Source organism: Lissotriton vulgaris, chromosome 7 (assembly GCF_964263255.1).
Source record: "Lissotriton vulgaris chromosome 7, aLisVul1.2, whole genome shotgun sequence".
Lineage (NCBI taxonomy): Eukaryota > Metazoa > Chordata > Amphibia > Caudata > Salamandridae > Lissotriton > Lissotriton vulgaris.
In genome coordinates, this window is record NC_141695.1 from 1,632,160,441 (window position 1) to 1,632,174,463 (window position 14,023).

The 14,023-nt window shown below is 50.3% G+C and overlaps 1 protein-coding gene across 1 annotated transcript in view; it reads left to right on the top strand.

Moving 5' to 3' along the window:
• The window catches only part of CCNDBP1 (cyclin D1 binding protein 1), a 118,617-nt gene that overhangs the window by 41,078 nt on the left and 63,516 nt on the right, over positions 1 to 14,023 (top strand). The window lies entirely within an intron of this gene.

Sequence of the window (14,023 nt, forward strand, 5' to 3'; positions counted from 1 at the left end):
GGGGTGGTTGCTTCTGGCGGTGAGGTAGGGGGGCCGGGAGCATGTATGATATCTCCTTCTCCATTCTTTACCTTCTTTTAGGATTTAGTTGTGGGGCGACAGGCACGCTGCTAGTGGGGTTAGGCCGTAGCCATTGCAGGGGGGCAGGGTGGGGGGAACGGGAGAGGGTTTTTTATTTTGCCTTGTTTAGTTCTATGGCCCCCCCTTTTTTTTTTTTTCTTTTCTTCTTCTCCCTTTTTACAAGATGTGGGTTGCTCATCCTGAATCGATCTCTTGCACTTAATCTGGGTGTCTGTTTCGGTTTTTAATGATCCTGAATCGTGAGTTGGACGAAATTTGCTGGCGTCAGCTTAATGGGTTGTTGATCGTATTGTTACTCCCCTTTTTATGTACCTGTTCATGTTGACGTCCTACTCTCCTGCATACTGATTTTACTACATTTGCTTATTCGCCCACTCATCGTTGCAATTTATTTTACTGTATGACACCTGGTATGTGTAATAATTCCTCTTGTTTTTCTTCTTTCAATAAAAATAAAGAGAACAGAAAATTACTTTTATCATAGTAGCGACTTAATGCAGTTTCATTTTCGATCAATAGCACCGGCTAATCTAATTCTTTCTTTTCTTCATATACTTTTTTTCAACTTTTTTTATATAAATATATATAATAAAAATAGAGAGTGCAAAATAGAGATATATACATGACACATCCTGCATTTTCAACATTGTCATCATTTGTGTTAATAGATAGGAACAAGTTGGAGAGACCACTTATGGCTAAAGAGTATATAAAAACAGGAGAAAATTGTTGCATCCGTAGTCCATACAAGTACAAATTATTCCTTCATGTGTATAAACCTATTTACATTTCATTGCTGCAAGACAGAGAAAAAAAACTATACTTCTATTTACATAAATATACAACATTATTTTTATATTCCTTCTTTGTTACAGTTAACTTTTTCTTCCACCTAATTAGGTAGCCCACCTTATGAGTGATACTAGCCCGCGAAGGGGAAGACACCTCCTGACTTGCTAATTTTCCTGCCTGTCCTGGTGCCAAATGGGCCCGGGACAGGGGGCGGCATTTCCCCCTGTCTGGGGAAGCCTTAGTGCTCTTCTCCCTTGGAGTAGAGTAGCTACTCCCTACCGGTCCGCAGGTACCGAAATGTCTGGTCAGGTCTACCAAGTTGCCGTTCCTCTGCCAACCTGACGCAGCCTCCGCCCAGGAGGAGGACCCTGTGCTCCTGATGGTCAGATCTGTTCCTTCAGCAAGGGAGAGGACCCCAGGACAAATTGGAGCTGCACAGGACCAATATCCAGGGTACCCTAACCGTTGCAACAAGCACAGCTCATGAGGGTCCAATCTGGACTCCTCATCATCACCAAAACTGAGCAGCCGTCGAGGGACGTAAGCACCACAGAGAACCATTTGCAGAGTGGCCCAGCAGTCCTGATTTTTGCAACCTCAACCAGCGAGACTGATGACTGCAAGGCTCCAGGATGCATGGAACCCACCTGGCCTTTCCACTCTGCCCCCGAGCGCTCTGGCACGGGTACTGACGAACGAGCTGGTCTCTCTTGTCCGTGGGGCGCTTGTGACCCGAGGTCCCCGTTTGGAGCTCCCGAACTTGTCCCCAAGTCCCCTTCGGCAGCCTGTTTCTAGGTGGCCTCGTTTTTCTGCCTCGCATAGCGTGCACAGTTACCAAACTGACAATCACCTCTGCACCAGGATGCCTCCTCACATGTAACCAGCAACTTCTGGTAGTATTTGAACCTTGGCCCCTATGACCCGAAGTCCCGAGGATACCCCCGGAAACTGTTTGTAAATAGCCTGTATGCTTATGTATTCCTTTTCCCCCATAGGAAAACATTGTGCATAAAGGTGCATTTTTGGTATAAAAATGTATGTGGGAATACAACATATTTTTCTAAATCTCGTATTTTGTTCTTGTGTGTCTCACTTATAACAATATTTAAACATGTAGTATAACAAATGCTTAGCACTACCATCTGATATGCCTGAGTGCTTGACAACACCACCACAAAAGAGAGCATCTGGGTTATCATTTTTGCCTCTGTAAACCAATTGTGGTTTGCCTTAATTCTTTATACAGTGTACCTCGTTTTGTTGGTCCACTATATAAAGAGCCAACTTCCTACCACAACACAATTTTAAGCTGAGTTATCATCCCATAATCCCTGCGATGTCTGGCATCCCCATACTGAGTGCGGAAAGTCTCCTGTCTCTGTTCGGCATGTCCGAATGGTAGGTGACAACTTCCTTCCCATCCGTCCCAGTTTCTCTCTGTAATAGAACAATGTATGTTTTTAAATTGAATAAGGCTATGGTGTGCTGATACAGCTATTCCTCTTGAGGACATTAAAGCTTCTTGCAAATCCATATCATGAGTAGGGCCTAGATCTGCCTCCCAGCTTAACCTAAAATCTGCAACATATTTGGCATGTGTATTACTAGCATTTTTTATGTCTGCAAGATCTTCTGGTCGGAAAATCTTTCTTGTCCAGTGGGATGAATTCTGGGTTGTCCTTCAGTCCAGTACACAGACAGTCAATGTCTGAACTGTAGAAATCTAAACAAATTGGGATTTGATTAGCCCAGGCATTTCTTGAATAGTTTGAATGTTTTAACAAGTCTTCAAGAGATCTTTTTACTCTGTGTTGAAACCCTTAGCATATCCTACCCTGAAAATACCTCTAAAGCCACTACTGGGGCATGATCGCTCCGACACATAATGAGGTTTGAAGTATCATTCTCATCTGCCAGCCCATACCTATAATGCCGTAGGCTGATTCACTTTTTGTAATTAACGGCTGTGCCCACAATGGCATGCCCCCCCACTTACAGAAAGTGTAGAGGGTCAGTTGTCCCAGTACCCATCTTCTCACCATTTAAAAAGCCTGGTCATATCTGGGGTTGTAGATCCACTCATTACCACTATCCAATGCACTGCACGGTATTAAGCAAGGAAGACTGCAATACCAAGGATGTGCTCCAATCAGATTTTCAACTTTTAGCAATACTTACTCCGAGTACCCTGTTCTTCCACATGAAGGAAAAGATCAATGAGGTCATGTTTGAAAGCCTTCTAGGTATTTTTTTAGGACCATTTTGTGAGTGTATGAAAGTGCCCCTTTTTGACATGGCGCCCTCCACTTTTTGCCTGGTATTGGATGCAATTTTGACATAAATGCACTAGGTTCCTGTTATCTAGGTCCCCAGTGCCAGGTCTCTTTCCCTAAACTGTACCGTTGTTCTCCCATTTGGCAATACCTTTAGCTTCCACTAAGTCCCTAGTAAGTGGTACCCCTGGTACCTAGGGCAAGGAGGCTAAAGACAGTCCCCCCAGTGCTGCAGCATGTATTGTGCCACCCTAAAGGCCCCTGTGCACCAACATGCAAACCGCCATTGCAGGGTGCCTGTCTTGGTACAGAGAGAAGTGAAAACCTAACATGGCACGTATCCCTGTGTGCCATGCCTGCTGACACTGCATGCAGTATAGGTAAGACCCCCCTACAGCAGGCCTTGCAGCCCTAAGGCAGGGTGCCCTATACTACATGTGTGGACATATCTGCATGAGCAGAAATGCCCCTGTGATTTCTGAGTCCATTATTAGATATCACAAGTGACAGAGAAGTCATCTTAAGTGCATGTGCTTGACCATGGTAAAAACAAGTTCCCCAGCTAAATGATGGCTTAAGTGAAATCTATGGTGTTTGGTATCAAACACTTTGTATTAATAAATCCAGATTGATTTCAGTGATGGATGTGTTAATACATGCACCCAGAGGGCACCATAGAGATGCCCCCTGAAAACCTATCAGCCTCTAGCCTGCTGGCTGACTGGTGCCCAGATGAGGTTCCAGCTAGCCTGGCTGATTAGGGGTAATACCCCGCAACCGGTCCCAGGATGCTTGTTTCTAGTCCAGGAAGGACCTTGCTTGGCAGTTCGGGCTGGACTGTTCCCATGGAGGAACATGGTCCAGACTGCTTTGCATATGACTGGGTCTAAACTGGAGTGGCAAGATGAGCAAAAGAACAATGGATTTAACCCAGATCTGTTGAATGGCGTGAATGTTTGATTAGCTCTGCATTCCGTCTATCAATTGAGTGTCTTAGACCAGCCTGCCACCACCAACAGGTTTCTGATGCCCTGCAGGTGAGAGCCTATGCTCTCTGAGGGCAGAAACCATGTCTACCTGCCCTGGGCTCATTTGACACTAGGATAGGTCGGAAATTCGATATGAAGGGACACGTGGTGCACTACCAAGCCAGTCACTCCCCCAAGATGAGCTGCCTGATGTGCCCCCTTTAGGAACATTCCACCATCTTGGTGATTGGATAATTAGGAACTCTAGAACAGGGTTATGCCCACTTCCCCCAGCAAGTGGTCATATTGGGTGTGTAGTGACCCCAAAGGTAAGTAGCCTGTTGACTACCACCCTTTACTCTCCTTAACACCCCTTAATCTAGTATTTAGGAGAGCCTGTGAAACCAGGAAAGCAGATTTTGACAACCTGGGAAGAAGGAGGACACAGAACAGCTAAGAGCAAGAACTGAGTAGCGCAACTGACTTGGCGAAAACCCTGCGGGCCTGCCTAACAATTGCACCAAAGACGACTCGTCCAGCTGCTCCCCCTTCATAAGCCTGGGAAGACTGCCAGCACTTTAAGTATCAACTAGCATCTCCCATGAAGTAGTGGAGCTACTTCCCTGCAGGCACCGAAGAAAAACCTTGAGGACTCCGAAACATGAAAATCTGACACCGGAAAGCGCCACTGCTCCCTTGGCCCTCCCAGCTAGAGTCGAAGTGGGCCAACAGTGCCAACGAGTCCAGAGGCCCTCCAGAGTCAAACCCCACCATGGGTTTGCCCAGACTGAACTTTCAATCGCCTCCTGTAGCCTCTTTGTGAATGCCCCCTCAATTGTGAGCGTCTCCTGAAACACTGACCTTACTCCTAAAGACACCACTGCACCCAAGCCCTACAGCTGGAGGAGAAGTGGACCAACTGTGTCCCTATGTGGCCAAGTATCTCAAAGACCGAGTTCCCCTGTAGGTTCAACCAGACTTTTCCCCAAGTCCCAGCTTGCAGCCTCTTTTTCCCATTGAAACCATTGATGCACCCAAAGCCGTAAATCACCTCTGCACCCAGTGGCCCCAGAGCTACTGAGGAGACCTGTTGATGCTGCCTTGGACCTTGCCCCAGACTTACTTTAACTCCAGAAGATTGGTCCTGTAATTCGCTGTTAAGTATCCATATGCAGTGTGTGTTTTTTTCCCCATAGGAAATAATTACTGCATTAGAGACAGTACAAGTGTATTTACCTGCTTTCTTGAAAACAACTATTTTAAAAAGTACTTAACCAATAACTAAGTTCTTGATGTTTAAAAATATATAAAAAGCTGTGCTATTATTCTAAGTTGGTGTGGATCTCCAAATTCAATGTGTGCATAATTTGACTGTGTATACGCTACAATAACACTCCTCCTTGATAGGCCTGAGGCTGCTCGACCACAAAACGCCCAAAAAGAGCTCTCAGGATTTTTATAGGAAGCCCCTGTCCATATAGAACAAAACATTCTGTTCCTTTTGGAGACCAGTCAGTCATCTATTGTAGGGTCTGATCTGATCAATGCAACCAGTGACCTATCATCAGTAGCAAATAGTAGTGGCGACAAGAGAACCCTTTCACCAAAGCTGTGACTGTGGCTCTGTATATAGCAGACCATTCTGTCTCCCAGTTGTAGACAGTCCAGCAAAGCAATGAACTAATTCCAGTCAATCCTATCAAAGGCTTTCTCAAAATCGATCAGCAGGTTTATCAGTGGCACCCTGTGTTTCCCTGCCAATATGAGCGCAATGTTTATTTGCTGTATATACTTGATCTACATTGCATAAAGCCACATTGATCCTTGTGTACTAAAACCTCAGTCACCATCAGCAGATAGGTAGCAGGGATCTCATCAAATACTTTGAACGCTATATTAAACAGAGATATGGGTCTGTATGATTCACATCTCTCTGGTGGCTTGCCCACCTTGGGAATGATGGTGTAACCTCTTCTCCAGGGGTACTGAATGGTTCTAGAAGATGGAATGTGTTTCATAGCTAGTATTTGATTGATAGGTGTTGAAAATGTGCCCTCTCTGCGGGGTTTCCTCAGATTTGGTTATGGCTCTGCGGAACTCTATTTTTCTGGCTTTAGAACTCTGTTCTTTACCCCTGCTACATGATGAAATTGGTATCCACCTGATTGGCATAGTTAACATACCTATAGTTTCCTAGTGTATAGTACCAAAGTGTACCTAGGGCTTATATGTTAAATGTCACAAGTAGACTGTAGCAAACATTGGACCTGCCAAAATGACCCCTTTTGACAGGCCCAACCTTAATTTAAATATTTATACGTCACCCCAAAGAAGGCCTTATGGTCCATAAAGCAGGGTGCATGGTAGGTAAATGTAGGACATGTAAACTTTTAATGTTTAAGATGTCCTTACATTGCCCAGCCCCATAAAGCTATTTCACTGTGTCAGCGTTGACAGTTACACAGGAGAGCTCATGGATGGCATATTAAATGCTAATTCTGTAATGGAAATAGCTAGAAAAATTATTAACAAACTGTTTTTTAATAGTTACTAAAAATCCAATTCAATAGGGAAGTCAGATTTTTCTCTACATATTACAGGAAAGTAACTTTCTAAAAGTTACTTTTGCCCTGCCTTAAGTCTCTAGATGCTAAATCTGCACTTGACTCTCCCAATTTGTCCTGCAAGTAATTAGAATGAATGAGGTGTGAACTTGCTCCCAGGAGCAAACATTAGGCTAACTTGAATGGACAGATATGACCGATTTGAACCTGACAGAATATGTAATTCTAGGAAGATCCTTTTTACATTAAAGTTTCAGGTCCTGCTTAACTGTCACATCCTGCTTGATGTGAGTGGGATGACCCTATTCCTGAACAGTTAGTAGGTACACAACTGACATCCCCATAAAAACGCAGACAGATGCTGTCCATGCCTAGGGTGTCTTCCACTACAAAAGCATTTAAAGCTAAATAGATGAGATTGAATCAGGTGCTCTCAGTAGGAGTGCATCCACTGCAATCTTGCCCCTTTACATTATGCCCTACTCAAGATGGCTGTCTAGTTCAGGTTTGAAGTACAGCTCAGTAAGGATTCAACTTTCAACAATGTTCGGAGTCTCATAGTCATCAAACAGACATCTATAATTCATCTCTTTTCTCCCTTTGCATCTTTTGGTTTTTCCCAACAGGAAACATCTAAACACACAGTCATTTATAATAATGAAAAGCCTATTTGAACAAACGTAAAGAGGATATACGTTTGACCGCCCTTATGTTGCCATAATGTTCCTTTCCTCATGATTGAAGCACACCTTAAAGCCCTAAGGTGCCTGTAGTACATTTTAGTATGCAGTTAACTGCAGAAATCTGAAAGAAACACGTTAGTGTTAGATTCCTTACCTTAGAATATCCCCAGGCGTCAGTCTGGATCCGGAAACTTTTGCGTAGCAGTACCCCTGCGCGTCGGTAGGCGTCGTCTGCAGGCGTCCCCTGCGGCTCCGCGTCCGTCGTCGGCGTCGTGCGCCGTGATGACGTCGCTGGAGTACATAGACGCCGCCTCCGCGCGCTGACGTCAGTTCTTCTTTTTTCCGCGCCAGTGGACGCAGATCTGAAGAGCAGTACTCCGGTCTTTGACCAAGTTTTTTCGATTGTCTTTTCTACTATTGTGCCTGATAGGATGCCAGGATTTAAGAATTGCGATGGCTGTGAGCGCACGATGTCGGTCACAGACCATCACCGCCTCTGCCTCCGGTGTCTGGGCCCTGACCACGACGTGGACTCCTGCGTCGACTGCCGGGCCCTTACCAACAAGGCTAGGCGGGAGCGGTCCCGCAAGCTGCTGGAGCTCCGGGTGTCGGCCCCACGTCGGGACCGGGAGCGGACCCGGTCCGGCCGGAGGTCGAGAGAGCGTTCGAGGGAGCGGTCGCGGAGCCGCGCCGGGCGCTCCGGAAGTCGACGCCACTCGTCATCCTCGTCAGGTAAGAAGCACAAGAAGTCGGGGCGTCGTCATCGTACCCCCGACTCCCCCCGACGCTCGCGCGATGCGGCCGGGGGCTCGGGTGACCCCATCCCCGCGGCTCCGCGAGAGTCGCCGGCGCGGCCTGCCTCATACCCTCCGGTCCCTGGGCATGGTGCGACGCCTGAGGAGATCGAGGCGTTCCTCATGGCCATGAGGGCGCTCGCTTCTCCGACGGGGCCTACGGTGCCTGCGGGCCCAGTGCTACCGTCTGAGGGCCCTGGCGGTTCGGGTGTCCCTGCCTCGGCGCCGTCGGGTGCTCCGGCCCCGGCGCCGCCGACGGCTCCGACCCCGGCGCCGCAGGGGCCTTCGGGATCGGCGCCGGCTGGTCTTCCGGCCTCCCCGGCGCCGTTGCCCTCGGGGTTACCCCCGACGCCGCCCCCGCGCGGCGCCGGTTCTCCGCTGCCGGTTCCGGCCGGCGGTGGGGTTCCGACGCCGGCTCCGGGCGGCGCCGTCCCCTTACCTTCTCCGACGCCGGACGCGGCGCCGGACGGGCGTCGATCGACGCCGGTCCCGGCGCCGATGGGGCCCATGATCCCCGAGGAGCCGGTCTTCATCATTGACTCCGAGTACGGAGAGGATGAGGAGTACGGTGAAGGTTGGGAGGGGTCCGAGGACCCTCTGGCTCGCGAGTGCCAGTATGACCCGGACTGGACAGGTGACTTGGGGGATGCCAGTGGTTTGGACGACTCCCCTAACCCTGGTTTGATCTCTCCCCCAACCGTGGCATCGGTGGAGGGAGCTGCCTATTCTGTGGTGCTGATGAGGGCTGCCAAGGCCTTAAACCTTGAGCTCCCCGTCGCGGCCGTGAGGCCTAACATCCTCACCGAGGTCTTCAAACCGCAGTCATGCCCATTGGAGCCTCTGCTGCCGTTTAATGAAGCCTTGTCTGACGTTCTGTTGGGCACGTGGTCCAGGCCCGCTTCAGGTGCGCCTGTTGATCGGAACGTGGCCAGGCGCCACCGTCCTTGTCCGGACGACCCCAAGTACCTGTCTACCCACCCCACTCCTGAGAGTCTGGTGATCCAGGCCTCGACCTCCCAGTCCGCATTCCCGTCGGCCCCGCCCGACCGGGAATCCAAGAGGTATGACCAGTTTGGCAAAAAGGTCTTCTCGTCCATTAGTTTGGGCCTGCGGTCTTGCAACACCGCCTGCCTCTTGGGCCGCTACACCCACTCTGTGTGGGATACGGTCGCGGAGCTGCTGCCGGAATGCCCCATGGAGGTGCGGGCAAAGCTCGGTCAGGCTGTGGCTGAGGGCCGAGATGCAGCGAAATATTCAATTCGGTGTGGTCTTGATACGACCGACTCGCTGGGCAGAGCTATGTCTACGACGGTGGCGATTCGTCGTCACGCCTGGCTGAGATCCGCCAATTTTTCGGCTGATGTCCAAAATACCCTGATGGACATGCCGTTTGATGGCTGTCACCTGTTCGGTGACAAAGCGGACCACGCGCTGGAACGCTTCAAGGACTCCAGGGTCACGGCCAAGTCCTTGGGTCTCTCGACCCAGCGTCAGCAACCGGGTTCGTTTCGTCCCTTTCGTGGCCAAGGAAGGGGCGCCCCCACACGTGCTGCCAGCCACGCGCCGCAACAATCCTTCCAACGCGGTGGCGGCCGTGGAAACCGCCGTGGTGGCGGTCGGGGACAACGGCGGGGTCAGACCACACCTTCCCCCGCAGCATCTACCCCAAAATCCTCCTAGTCCGTGCTTTCGGCCCCATGTGACGCCAGTGGGTGGCAGGGTTCGCCATCACCACGCTCACTGGCGCACGATCACTTCGGACAGGTGGGTGCTGCAAATTGTCCGAAGGGGCTACTCCCTCCCCTTCGAGACCTCTCCTCCAGCCATGCCACCGCAGAACCACCGTGTGTCGGGGGACCACTTGACACTTCTGCAGGAGGAAGTTATGGCCCTCTTGGCCAAGGGGGCCATCGAGCGCGTTCCTGGGCCAGAAGTAGGGCGTGGTTGTTATTCCCACTACTTTCTGGTGCCCAAGAAGGACAAGGGGGGCCTACGTCCTATCTTGGATCTAAGGAACGTCAACGGCTTCCTCCGGAAGGAGAAGTTCAAGATGTTGACGTTAGCTCAGGTCTTGGCTGCTCTAGACCCGCAAGACTGGATGGTAGCGTTGGACTTGCAGGACGCCTATTTTCACATCCCCGTCCTGCCGGCCCACCGGCGTTACCTGCGGTTCACGGTAGGCCAGGAGCACTTTCAGTTTATCGTGCTCCCCTTCGGCCTTACCAGCGCCCCACGGGTGTTCACAAAGGTGATGGCGGTGGTCGCAGCCCATCTGCGCAGGTTAGGGGTTTCAGTCTTCCCCTACCTAGACGACTGGTTGTTGAAGGCGGGCTCGCCCCAGACAGTCGTCCCCCACCTTCAGATGACGGCAGACCTCTTGCACGACCTGGGGTTCTCCATCAACGTGCCGAAATCACACCTGTGTCCCTCTCAAAGGCTCCTTTTCATCGGAGCGGTTCTGGACTCGGCGCAGTTTCGGGTTTATCCTCCGGAACGGCGGGTTCGGGATATTCAGGCTTTGATTCCCATCTTTCAGCCGCTATCCCGAGTCTCGGTCAGGTTGACGCTGCGGCTGCTGGGACTGATGGCTTCCTGCATCCTTCTGGTGCATCACGCCAGGTGGCGGATGCGGGCTCTGCAGTGGGACCTGAAGTTTCAGTGGGCCCAGCATCAGGGCAACTTGTCCGACCACGTCTTGATCTCGGAGGGCACTGCGAGACAACTGCAGTGGTGGCTTACGGACCGCGATTGGGTCAGGGGCAAGTCCCTCTCCCTTCCCCAACCGGAGCACGTTGTCGTGACGGACGCGTCCCTCCAGGGCTGGGGTGGCCACTTGGGAGAGGCAGAGATCAGAGGCATCTGGTCTCCGGCGGAGTCCCGGCTCCATATCAATCTGTTGGAGCTGCGGGCGATTCGTCTGGCACTGAAGGCATTCCTCCCCTTTGTCAACGGGAGTGTAGTGCAGGTGTTCACCGACAACACCACCGCCGTGTGGTACTGCAACAAACAGGGCGGAGTGGGGTCGTGGACCCTTTGCCAGGAGGCTCTGCACCTCTGGCAATGGCTGGAACGTCAGGGCGTGACTCTGACGGTTCAACACCTGGCAGGTTCTCTGAACGCCAGGGCGGACGAACTCAGCCGTCGGTGCTCGATGGATCACGAATGGCGTCTGAACTCGGACGTGGCGCAAGGCATCTTTCTGCAATGGGGAGAGCCTTGGTTAGATCTATTCGCCACAGGAGAGAACGCGCAATGTCATCAGTTCTGCGCGTTGGAGTTTCCAAGACGGCACTCGCACGGCGACGCCTTTCGGCGCGAGTGGAGTTGCGGTCTGTTATACGCCTTTCCGCCTATACCACTTCTGCCCAGAGTGCTGAAGAAGATCAGGCGCGACCGGGCCCAAGTTATCCTTGTGGCTCCGGACTGGGCTCGAAGGTACTGGTATCCCGAGCTACTCAGCATGTCAGTCGGTCCCCCGATCCGCCTGCCCCTTCAGGAGGACCTTCTGTCGCAGCAGCAGGGGACGGTCCTCCACCCGAACCTGTCCAGTCTCCACCTCCATGCTTGGAGATTGAGCGGCGGCAGTTGAGGCCATTTGACTTGCCTCCTGAAGTCTGTGATGTTATTCTGGCAGCCAGGCGTCCCTCCACTAAGTCTGTATACGCCTGTCGGTGGAACAGATTTGTGGCATGGTGCACAGCAAAGGCTGTGGATCCTCTTTCTGCCCCTCTTTCGGAGGTTCTTCTGTTTCTTCTTTCTCTTGCCCAGCAGGGCTCTGCTCTGGGCACTATCAAGGGCTACCTTTCTGCCCTTTCAGCCTTTTTGAGGCTTCCTGATCAGCCTTCTTTGTTCAAATCCCCGATTGTAACTCGATTCTTGAAAGGCATCACTCACATGTTTCCACCTGTTCCGTTTGTGATGCCTCAGTGGGATTTGAACCTGGTTCTAACTTTCCTGATGTGTGCTCCCTTTGAGCCCCTTCATTCTTGCCCTCTCCGTCTCCTGACTTTAAAGACGGCTTTCCTGGTTGCCATCACCTCTGCCAGGAGGGTGAGTGAGCTCCAGGCTCTTTCTGTCCAACCTCCTTTCCTGTCCATTCATCCTGACAAGGTGGTTCTGAGGACTAGACCTTCTTTCCTGCCCAAGGTTGTTTCGGCCTTTCACATCGGGCAGTCCATCACCCTCCCTTCCTTCTTCCCGCCTCCGCATCCTTCAAAGGATGAAGAGCGGCTCCATCGTCTGGACCCAAAACGTGCGCTTTCATTTTACATGGATCGCACACGCCAGTTCCGGGTGGATGACCAACTGTTTGTTGGCTACGTGGGTGCGAAGAAGGGACGGGCGGTTTGTAAACGAACCATCTCTCGATGGGTCGTCCTCTGCATCAAAGCGTGCTACTCTTTGGCTCGGAAGGAGCCTCCTGTTGGGCTGAGGGCCCATTCCACTCGGGCCACGGCGGCTACTACTGCCCTGGGCCGGGGAGTCCCCTTGCAGGACATTTGCCAGGCGGCTACGTGGGCCTCGCTGCACACCTTTGCGAGGCACTACTGCCTGGACAGTCAAGTCCGGAGGGATGGCTTCTTTGGCCGTTCTGTCCTCCAGGACTTTCTGGTGTAGTTTTGTATTGGTTCGCAGACCCACCGCCGGGGTTGGTATTGCTGGGGTATGTATTCTAAGGTAAGGAATCTAACACTAACGTGTTTCTTTCAGATGAACAAGTTACTTACCTTCGGTAACGATATATCTGTAAGAAACATTAGTTAGTGTTAGATTCCTTACCGAACCCACCCATCCTCCCCGTTCTGCGAACTGATACCTAGGGTTAAGGTCATCCCTTTCAGGGCCCTAGTTTGTACATGGCACCAGTGTTGGTTCACTCATGGCTCTGCGTCTCCTGGCGCGGAAAAGCTGTGTGCAAAGAACTGACGTCAGCGCGCGGAGGCGGCGTCTATGTACTCCAGCGACGTCATCACGGCGCACGACGCCGACGACGGACGCGGAGCCGCAGGGGACGCCTGCAGACGACGCCTACCGACGCGCAGGGGTACTGCTATGCAAAAGTTTCCGGATCCAGACTGACGCCTGGGGATATTCTAAGGTAAGGAATCTAACACTAACTAATGTTTCTTACAGATATATCGTTACCGAAGGTAAGTAACTTGTTCTTCTGAAGCTTGGATTTTTAGTTTAATATTTACGTAACCGGCTTGACTGAACAGACATAATTCTGTTCTGTGTGGTAATATCTGTTAGGGACACTGTCAACTATTCCTTATTGAAATTTGGATCCAAGCCTTGCAAGCTGCTGTTTTACAAATGAGAAAAGAGCTCTTTATGAAATTTGAAGTGAGAGTATTATACTTCCCACGTTTGAACATTTGTTAGTAATCATTTACCTTTTAGGCAAGAAAAAATTATTTTTCTTAGTAGAATTGAGCATTCTTGTTGTGATTTATATGTTCTTTGTAGCCAATATTAAACTTAAGTGATGATGCATATTTTTTACCTAAACTGTCTTAAAGTGTGTTGGCAGCCATAGATCTTCTCCTTGTTACACTACACTGATGTTGCTCTTGTGTGAATACACACACGTAATCCTGTGGAAACATATTCTAGTTCATTGGCAGTATCTTCACTCCTTTATTTTGGCGTGTGTTCACATGAATATGATGGATTTTAGTGTTCCACTTATGGGAGCTTTTCTTGTCTCCCTTAGGTTATTCCTCGAGGGCTTTTTTTAAAAACAGTTTAATTTTTTAATGCACTTGTATAGCTTAACTACCAACCTACATATTAATGTCCGTATATTGTGGTTATACATTGTAAACAGACAACCAGTTTGAAATGGAGCAATGCTAACATTAATGA